General features: G+C 27.4%; 1 pseudogene; it reads left to right on the top strand.

The window, feature by feature from the left end:
* The first annotated feature begins 8,725 nt into the window (after positions 1-8,725).
* On the top strand, positions 8,726-10,709 carry LOC111316010 (phenolic glucoside malonyltransferase 1 pseudogene; annotated as a pseudogene).
* The last annotated feature ends 234 nt before the right edge of the window (positions 10,710-10,943 follow it).

The raw sequence follows: 10,943 nt of genomic DNA, 5'->3' as shown, positions 1-10,943 counted from the left end.
TAATTTTTAGACTATTTTGACATCTTTTTAAAGTTAATATTTTTTTTCTTTTTTAATTTAATTAAGACATTAAACATTTGATTTCATTTGTTCTTCACAATTTTGTTTTATATAATTTGATTTCGCACATGCAAAAGAAAGTGTAAAAATGTGTTTTGGGCTTGAAAATGTTTGATTTGTTTATCTGATTATTTTTAATCTTTTGTTTGATGTAGATGAAGGTATGTTTTGAATATAAATTTGGTTTGAGTTTATGTCGTAAGTTGTTTTTGTTTTCATGCATGAATTTCTTTGCATGTGTTATTAACCGATATGATCTATTATCTTTCAAGTAAAAAAATGTAGGCAAAAATCAAAATTAAACTAGGTTTTCTATAATGGCCTATCTGAGATTGAATTTTTTATAAATGGATAATTTTTCTTTCCCCATTTTTCTTTCTTTTCATGTTTAGTATACTCTTTTTATTTTGCTTTGCATGCAATTTTTTTTTGGATTTATTAATTTTCAAAAGTTTTTGGTATTTCTGATTTTCAAAAGTACAAAAAAAAAAAGTTTACCCAAAACAGAGGAGTTTTGTAAGTAATACAAGAAAGATCACCTTCAAAACAAATCTATTGCTATTGTAAGTGTGAACAATGGTTTTTATTGTTTGTTTCCAAGTTTCTTTCATTTTAATTTAATTTTGCTTTTTCTCTTTCTCTTTTGCGGTTAAATTTAGGTTGGCAAAACTAGCGGAGATAAATGGAAGAGCATGTCTAAAGCTATAAGTATTTAGCTATTTTAGTGTTAAAAATCTTTTAAAAAGTACTTGCAAATATGCTCTCTGATTAATTTAAAATAAATGATTTTGGGAAAAACATCCTTATATTGCTAAGCTAAGAAATGAAAGGTTGAGTATGAAAAGAATATGAAAGCTTACAATAAGAAATATGCGATTTACTTTAATTTTTTAAATCAATCGATTAACTATTTGGTTAACAGCTATACATAAGTTTGTCTTGATCCTTTTGCATATTTTTTTCTAATTGATCATGCTGAATTTTAAGCACCTAAACTTTTAAAGGAAGTGTATTAAGATCTAGGTGATCTTTTGACAAAGATTTTCTTTCAACTCACTAATTGAGCATTAATGATAGCCTCAACACTATCCTCAATATTTAAAAAGAAAAATTTGTAAGGAACCTGAATATTTCTTTCTCAATTTGCTTTATAAACATTCATTGCTACCATTGATCTTGATTTTTAGTTAAATGCACAAATGGTTTTATAGTTGCTTGGTTTTCAGGTGCCTTCATTTCTTATCTAAAAGATCTTTACTCAAACATTTCATACATTAATGTATAATTGTTTAATAGGTAATTTTTTTATTTTTTTTATTTTTCCTTTGCATTTTTAATTCAAATGGTTTGGTTATATTGAATTTGTTATCATTTCTAGCCTTTTTTTATGCCATGAGTATTGTACATTTAACAATAAAGAATACTTTAAGGTTGGGTTAGCTGAGTCAAAGTTCTGGTGTTGCTAGGCAAAAGAAGAGGTAAATTTTTTTGTTGTTGTAATGATTATCTGTGTTTACACAGAGAGTTGTTGCTAAGTATATTGCTAGACTATCTTTTTTTAATAGCTTACTTAAGACCCATAACTATGCTGATGCTTTATATTCAGAATACAAGGTCATCATGGGATGAACTAAAGCACATAAAACAGGTTGTTGGATTCTTGGTATGTTAAGGCACTGTTTGATAATATAGATAATGTGATGGGTTGTTTTGTTAGTTTTTTGTTATTGAACTTTTTTGTTGTTTGAAGTAAGAAGTATTTTTAACTTCCTTAGTTATTTAGTGTAGAGTCCATGACTTTAAGTGTTGTTATACTAACAATTTTGAAAATGATTATTTAGCATATTAAGAAAAAATCCTCGAAATATTTTCATGAATTCTTTCAAAAGGTCTCATTTTATTATTATGTTTGACATTGAACAAGGTTTGAGGTAATATAATCATATTGATTGTTAATGGTTCTCTACATCAGTTTTACAATTATGATTGTCTACAAGATTAATTCTTATAAATGTTATTGTTTTGTGTGGATTTGCAGTTAAGAACTTGTTATTGGAAACGTTTGATGTTCATATTTAAGCTTATATTTTTTAGCAATCGTTTGTTGAGCTGAACAATGGAAAATGAGAACTTAATAGTTGAATTTATACATAACTTGAAGGTGATACATCACTTCTTTGGCTATAAGAATAATATTGAATTTGTTAAACGTCTACTGCAGAAGGCAATTGTTCTTAAAACACTATCATTAACCTATGAAAAGCTTAAATTTGATCCTGAATTGAATGATAAAATAAAAGCAATTTATACTTTGTTTCTAATGTCTGATTTGTTCTTTTATTATGTTAGTGTTTGTCAATCCCTCTTTGCATAGTTATGAAAAACTTTGCCATGATTTAATTTACTTATTTTTTCTTTTATTTTTTTTATCCTTTAGAATTTTTTCTAGTTGTTTGTGATAAATATTTTCATAATATGTTAAAGGTGTGTTATGGTTAGAAAATAGATTAATAACTTAGAAAGAAATAAGTTAGAGTTCCAAAAAAACTCAATATATTTGAGTAGAACAAAATTAAAACATTTAAAAAAACCTTAAACTAAAAGTTAATTGATAGAACTTCTTATTTAAAATAAATAACTACTTTGAGATTGTAAATTTGAATGGCAAGATTTAAAGTTGTGCAGTTTTAAATCCAAATAAATCTAGAATTTATATAGCAGTGTAGGTAATTGGTTTGATCTAGAGTTTATAAAATTCTTGAATTGATAGATCTAGAGTTGTATAATTTCAAATCTTAAATTATCTTGATTTTAAGTATCAATATTTTTTTATATTTTAGTCTTTTGAATTTGACATTAAAAAATAAATATTTTATGAATCTATGTAGACAACATATTTTATTGTCGGTTAGGTGATCTTCATTTGCTTAATCTAGTAATGTCATATTCTGTCATCTATGATTAGATTATGTCAAATATATGAAAATGACTTTTAAAATCACTTAATGACCTAAATATAAAGAGAATTGAAGAATTTTTATAAGGTGCTATAAAACACATTGACATTAGCCATAAATCAATTTTAGCTACAAAAAAATAAGGCTTTCCTCTAAAAGCTTACAGGCTTTTTGCCCTTTTAATTTATGAAGTTCCTACTTTTATGTTAGAGTTTTTTTCCAACAATTGGTGTTTTAAACTAATATATCTTTCTTCTTTTTCTTAAGTTATTAGGTATATTTCTCTATGTTGATGCTGAGTTGCAAAATAAGGTTACTTAAGTTATTAGGTCATTTTTTTAGGATTATTCAAGGCGTTTTCTACAAAAAAAAGCCATTAATAATCTTTTTTTTAGATTATTCAAGGTATTTTTGGTGAGAAAACGCCTTGAATAATCCCTTAGAAAAAATTGAAAAGGATTATTCAATGTGTTTTTTAGCCAAAAATGCCTTAAATAATCTTTTACAAAAAATTAAATGGGGTTATTCAAGACTTTTTTGGCCAAAAATACCTTAAATAATCCTCTTCATTTTTTATTGGGGATTATTCAAAATGTTTTGGGTGAAAAACATCTTAAATAATCTCCTCTAATTTTTATTAGAGATTATTTAAGGTGTTTTTGGTCAAAAACGCCTTGAATAATCCCTTGCTAAAAACACTATAGCAGTTCAATCGATTAGAGTATAAGGTTATTAACCATAAAGTTTTAGGTTTGATCCTTCTCTCTAGCATTTTGAGAATTTTTAAAGAGTACAAAAAAAGCATGGTAATAGTGTTTACATTATAAATGCTTTGAATAATCCCTTGATAAAAACACTGGAGCAGTTTAGTTATTTAGAACATACGATTATTAACTATAACTATCTAGATTCAATCCTTTCCTTCAACGTTTTGAAGATTTCTTAAAGAGTGCAAAAATGCTTGTTAGTGGCATTTTCATTATAAACGTCACTATATTTATAAAAGTCAAAGTATATAGTGGTGTTTAGGTCAACAAACACCACAAAAATATATTTTCAGTGGCGTTTTAAAATCCAAATGCCACTATATAAAAATTTAATAACGTTTTATAAAAAAACACCGTTAACATTATAAAACACAAAACTTTGTAACATTTATTTAAAAATGCCGCTAAAAGACAGCCACTATATTTATAAAAGTCAAAGTATATAGTGGTGTTTAGGTCAACAAACACCACAAAAATATATTTTCAGTGGCGTTTTAAAATCCAAATACCACTATATAAAAATTTAATAACGTTTTATAAAAAAACACCGTTAACATTATAAAACACAAAACTTTGTAACATTTATTTAAAAATGCCGCTAAAAGACAGCCACTAAATTTTTATTTTTCTATAGTGAGAGATAAATGCATTTATTATGATAGAGTGTTTATAGACATCATCAAAGATTGAAGATAAAAAAATTTGAAAAAAAAATTCCTTTGTACACTTTTGATAGACAAAATTAATAAATTCAAGGGTAGTTTGTAAACTAAGAAACAATAAAACTGCCACACTTTATACAACATGCAAACAAATTTGAAAGAGTAAAGAGAAAAGAGAAAAAGAATTATTCTCGAGTTTGGAAGGGAAGGAATTGAAAGACCAACCTCATCCTAGCTAGAAGAGAAAAGACCAGAGAAAGAGAGGGCTATGATATAACATGTGGAATATTTCTTCCCTTTGTCACACTTTAGATAAGCCTTTTTTTTAAAGAAATGTAAAATATGATTTGATTAAATCAAACCATATTTTAGAGAAAATTATTGAGAAAAATATAATTCACAAAAATTAAGGTAAGGAAATTAGCAACAAAAGTTTAAATTAGGCCTAACCAACATAATTAATTAGTGATAATTGAGTTAAGATTGGTTTAATTAGCGCTAAAATCCAAAACCCCCTTTGAAAATATATCTAAAAGACACTTAGCCCCTATTGTTTTAAAATGCATTTTTCCCCATTGACCATACAAAGTAGTTTGTCAAAAGTAAATTATAAAAATAAAAAAAAATTAAAAAAATCATCTGATCTATTTTTAAAAATTTATCAACTTATATATAAATAAATAATCCATTATCATGACATAAGTAAAGATCAGTAAAAAGAATTTAAAAATAGTTACAATTTTGTTATTAACAATTGAAAGAAAAAATCACAATTACAACTTTGGTTACAACGCCCAACATCATTATCATCAATTTTATTTCAATGTAAAAAGCTCAAATTAAAAAACTAGACTCATTAGAATCTATTTGATGGCTCTAAGCTCTACTCTTCACTTGAAATTGAATTAATTGTATTATAGGTTAAATGATAAAAATATTCTTGAACTATGATTAAAAAATTATTTAAAATTTTAATATTTTATTACAATTAATCAAATTTTTAATATTTTATTTAAATTAATTAAATCCTTAATTGAATGGATGGTCAAAGGGGAAACAACGCATTTTGAAACAATGGGGTTACGTGTCTTTCAGGTATCCTTTTAGGGATTTTGAATTTTACCTGGTTAATTAGGATTATTTTAATATTATTATTGTGGTTGAAAAAAGTTTAAGATAAAAAAAAAAGTACGTTAAAAAGTGTGATAAAAGAAAATTAAAAATTTAAGTGCTTGATAATATTGTAAAAAAAATGTTATAAATATCAACAAATGATTAGTTCAATTGGTTAAGGTCGTTATCATCGATTAAGAGGTCTTGGATTTGAGTTCTGCCGATGGTGATTTGTTGGTGTCATCTCGAATGCACAGCCTGTATTCATTTATCTTAAACTGTCAAGTACGATACATCTTGTCATGACCTGAAGAACTAAACAGTCTATCTACTCCCGAATTTTTTAGAACCAAAAGAAATTATTATAAATAATTAAAATATCTAAAATATATATAATAAAATATTAAAAATATAGAAATAATAATGTGGTTTTTATCCTCAATGCATTTTTTTTTTCGTAAAAGCATGTATTGATGAGCCTTTTAATTTGAGTTAGAAAAATTAAACTTTTAAACTAAAAAGCCAAGTTTTTTTATTGTTTAACATGACCTTTAGGTTAAAAGCAACTTTTGAATGTAAAAATTAATTTTTAACAGTAATATTAAACCAAATCTTAATAATTAATTAATTAATGGAATGTGCTAGAAGTTGAAGTCGTTGAAGGCCCAACAACTTTGTGTTAATGTATGAGAGAAAAGAGTCCATAAACTTATGGACTAAACCCTCGCTTAAAACCTGAAGAGTCCATTTCAAACAAGGCTTTGTGGTAATTAACTTTGCCAGAGAAAATCTGGCATGATGGCTAATATGTGCAATTATCAACAATAGCGTACTTTGTGCTAGGAGAGAATCAATACGAGGATAAAAAGTAAGGCTACAATTGTAGGGATAAAAGAAAGGATTAATGTTTCTGACAGTGTATAATTTTTATAAATTATCAGTGAATAATAAAAGAAAATTTTATTAATGAATAAAATTTTAAATTTTAAATCCTTAAAAGTAAATATTAATAAATTTATTTAAAGATAATTAATTAAAATTAAAACTTTTCTTTTTTATCATCTTCTTTTGTATTTATCGCTTACCTCTTTTGATTTTCTAATTATTTTTATTGGGTAAGTTTTTCCTCTCAATCAAATTTCGTGATTTTAAAGTGATTTTGTTGAATTTCACTTTAAAATTTTTATTTTTATTTGCAGCTTTGGATACTAATTTTGGGTATTGAGTGTTGAATGACTTTATATGCTCTCAATTTTATGTTTTGTTACATAAACAACATTTGTTATTTCTCCATTTTTATCCTGGAGTTGTAATTTTACATCTTGTGCTTTGTTTTGTCCCTTTTCTATTTACCAGAGTAGTTCCTTCTTCTTTTTTTTCGAATAACCAAATTTAAAGATTTCCACTGGAATTATTGCACATTGTGGTTTTATGCACTGCATTGAGTTCCTACCAAATGACAAGGAATGAGAGCTGGAAAAATTGTCAAATCAGATTAAATGTCGAATTTGATAATCTTGACAGCATTGATCAATGTTGAAGTGAGTGTTATCTCTTGACAGCATTGATCAATTGCTTATCTGTGAGGGAGGTTTCACTACTAGCCTAAATTTTGTTTTGTTCATTAAAAAAATTCATTTCATGTTGTGTTTTAATTGTTAACAAATTTCACACTGAGAAAGCTTATCTAGTAAAAAGAATTAAAAAATCAAAAGAAAGAGACGGTAAATGCATAAGGAAGTGACAAAAAAAAAGTTTTAATTTTAATTAATTAACTCTAAATAAATTTATTAATATTTATTTTTAAAGATTTAAAATTTAAAATTTTATTCATTAATGAAGTGTCCTTGTATTATTTACTGACAGTGTATGAAAATGATACACAATCAGTATATGAAACATTAATCCTAAAAGAAAATTCAACAATCTTGACTTTGGGAAGCAAGGTAGGTGAGGGGGCTTAGTTTAGCGTTAGTGGAAATCCTCCACCCTTCATCTAGAACAAATAAAAAAAAGATTAAAATATTATAAAAATTTTGAATTATTTAGTTTTTATATTTTTATTATACTCAAATAAAAAAAAAATTTTATATACAAATAAATTTTTATTATTTTTTAGATTTTTCTTATTTAATGTAAAAATATGAGTTTGGAATACAAAAATTACAGCAATGTAATTTCAATTATGTTAATTTTATTGCAATTTTTCTTTTTGATGCATGTGTCTTTACCTTTCATGCATTTGAATGGAACTTTTTTGACCAAAAACATTTAGATATAATTTTAACTTAGAAAATTATTCCTTTTTTTTTTTTTTCGTGACAGCTATGAGAATACTTTGACCATCTTGAATATTGGAATCCTCATAGAATTTTAAAAAAAAATTCGACCAACAATATCACAGATATTAATCTTTAACATTTTACTTATTCAGTTAATATTATTATTTATATTGTCTTTGAACAAATCTTTTGTCCTTTGCTTTGAGAAATAGAAGATAACTAAAACCTGTTAAAAACGAAACCAAATTTAACTTATAAAATTCATGAATGATCATATTATATGTATGAAATAATATTGAGAGTTTAATTAATTACAAATAATAATAATAATAATAATAATAATAATAATAATAATAATAACTTAAATGATTATTGAACTTTAATTTAGGAATTTTTTGACTTTTTTACCAATAATAATTCATTTATAAAACTCATATATGATTATATGATATGCATGAAATAATATTTCATTTTAATAAATTTTAATTGAAATAATGAGATAATATACTCAATTTTCTTTTTTGTAATTTTTAAAAATTTGAATTTAACATTGAACTTTTTGATAAAGTGAGTTGATTCACAATCCTATTGAAAATTTTTTCTAGCTACATCATCTAAGCTATCAGCAAACCCATGGGGATATTGACATATTGTGGTCCAAGCCAGAGCAACCTGTCTTAGTCCACTTGTTTTTAGCATTTAATAATCAACTATAAAAATATATATTTTTGGGAAAATGTTATAGACACTTAAAGATATATATACATATACAAATGTAACTATTTTTTTTTTTCACAACAATTTTTTAATTTAATAAAAAATTATTTTATTTCTTTATTTTTAAAATATCATCACAAAGTAATATGTACATACATTTATAGTTGTGTATATAGATAGGATTGTCCTTTTCTCCTTAAACATAAATTGTATTTAATGAAAACGAGAAACAAAATTCAATTCAATTTCTCTCTCTGGGCATCTAGAAAAGGTTTTTAAAGAAATTATATTACTAATTTCCTTTGAGTTTCTTGTGCAATGTGAACAGGTCACATTATTATAATCAAATAATAATTCGTCAGCATAGAGCGACCGGCACCTGGGAATTGGAAATAGGCATAGAATTGTCAATGTATTTTTTTAATCTTTCTCTAACTTTATATTTCCCATCCAATTCCGTTTCTTGATATCATCATTTTCATCCCTTTAGAGTAGCCAAAGAAGTGCAACAAAGAACACAAAATTTCTGCCATGGCCTCTTCCATGACAGTGAAAATCCTTGAGATCACCCGAATCAAGCCATTCCCTGAATCACACAACTCTGCCAACGAATTTGAATCCTTCCTTCCACTCACTTTCTTTGACACTTACTGGTTCAAATTCCCACCAGTTGAACGACTCTTTTTTTACCGACTCAACAGCTCATCCCCTGCATATTTCATCTCAGTAATCCTCCCCAAACTCAAGCAATCTCTTTCTCTAACGCTGCTCCATTACCTCCCCCTTTCCGGCAACCTCAAGTGGCCATCAAATGCCCCCAAACCCATCATTTCATACACTCCGAACGATGGAGTTTCACTCACAGTTGCCGAGTCTGATGCAGACTTTGACCGTCTCTCCAGCAATGGAATATATGAAGCTGTTGAGCTACATCCTTTGATACCTCAGCTGATAACATCAAATGATTCAGCATCAATTATAGCTGTGCAAATAACCCTGTTTCCTGATAAAGGGTTTTCCATTGGAATCATAGCTCACCATTCAGTTCTGGATGGTAAAACTACAACCATGTTCATGAAATCTTGGGCTTACTTATGTAAGCAAGGGAATAGAGAAAACTCCCCTTTGCCACCAGAATTAACCCCATTTTTTGACAGGGGCGTTATTAAAGATCCTACAGGGCTTGACCTTGATATGCTATACTTGAACCAATGGCTAACCAGTAACGGCTCAGAATCAGATACTACTGGTCATAAAAGCTTGAAGGTTTCATCGGACAAAGGAGAAGCTTCTAATCTAGTTCGAGCCACAATTACCATCACTCCTGATGATTTCAAGAAAATGAGAGAAAGGCTACTATCCAAATCATCTGATAGCTCAAAGCAACTTCATTTATCAACTTTTGTGCTTACACTTGCTTATGTAACTACTTGCATAGTTAAGGCAAGAGGTGGAGAAGGCGATAGAACTGTTTACCTTGGATTCACAGCTGATTGCAGGCCCCGTTTGGACCTACCTGTCCCAGAAAACTATTTTGGAAACTGTAATACTCCTATATTCGAGGTATTAAAAGCAAGACATTTCATGGATTTTGAAAACGGGTTTGCATTTACTGCAGAAAAGGTAAGCAATATGGTCAAGGGATTAACAGACAAAGGGGTTTTTGCAGGAGCAAAAGATAAGCTGACACCCGTATTCGATGTAGCTAAGGAGCCGGCAGGATCTGCACAAATTATTTCTGTTGCTGGATCGCCTCGATTTGGTGTTTATGAAACGGATTTTGGGTGGGGAAGGCCATGGAAAGTGGAGGTAGTATCCATTGAAAAGAATGAAGCTATTTCTATGGCTGAAAGTAGAGACGGGAGGAGGGGAATTGAAGTTGGCTTGGCTTTCAGGAAGCATGAAATGGAGCGGTTTTTCTCTCTGTTTCTCAAAGATTTTTAACAAGATATTCCAGCGGAGGAAATAAAAATTGTGGAAGATGATCAAATCCATTGGCAATTTTCAGTGGCTATAATCAAATTGTCTTTCAATTTTATGCCATATGCACGTTGATTTTTTTTTTTCTTTTTTTCTTTTTATTATGTTGGTAAGATGATATACATGCACTGCAACTATAAAAGAGAATAAATTCGAATGATGATTTGAATACATCTTTTTTTCTTTTTTATCATGAGACAATAAAGTGCAAGAAAATTAAATAGCAAAATACATTATTCATAATTCCCAAAACTGTTATGAAGTATGTACTCGTTAACTTGAATAAACAAGGATTAATGTGAAATTGTCCATATACTATGGCTTAATATTGAATCTTGTCACTATGCTTCAATATTATTGAATTTTGTAACCATACTTTAATTATGTTGATTTAAAAAAAAAATT

The sequence above is a fragment of the Durio zibethinus genome, chromosome 24, assembly GCF_047325235.1.
Source record: "Durio zibethinus cultivar Kanyao isolate XHJ-2024 chromosome 24, ASM4732523v1, whole genome shotgun sequence".
Taxonomy (NCBI): domain Eukaryota; kingdom Viridiplantae; phylum Streptophyta; class Magnoliopsida; order Malvales; family Malvaceae; genus Durio; species Durio zibethinus.
This window is presented reverse-complemented; position numbering and strand designations above follow the sequence as displayed.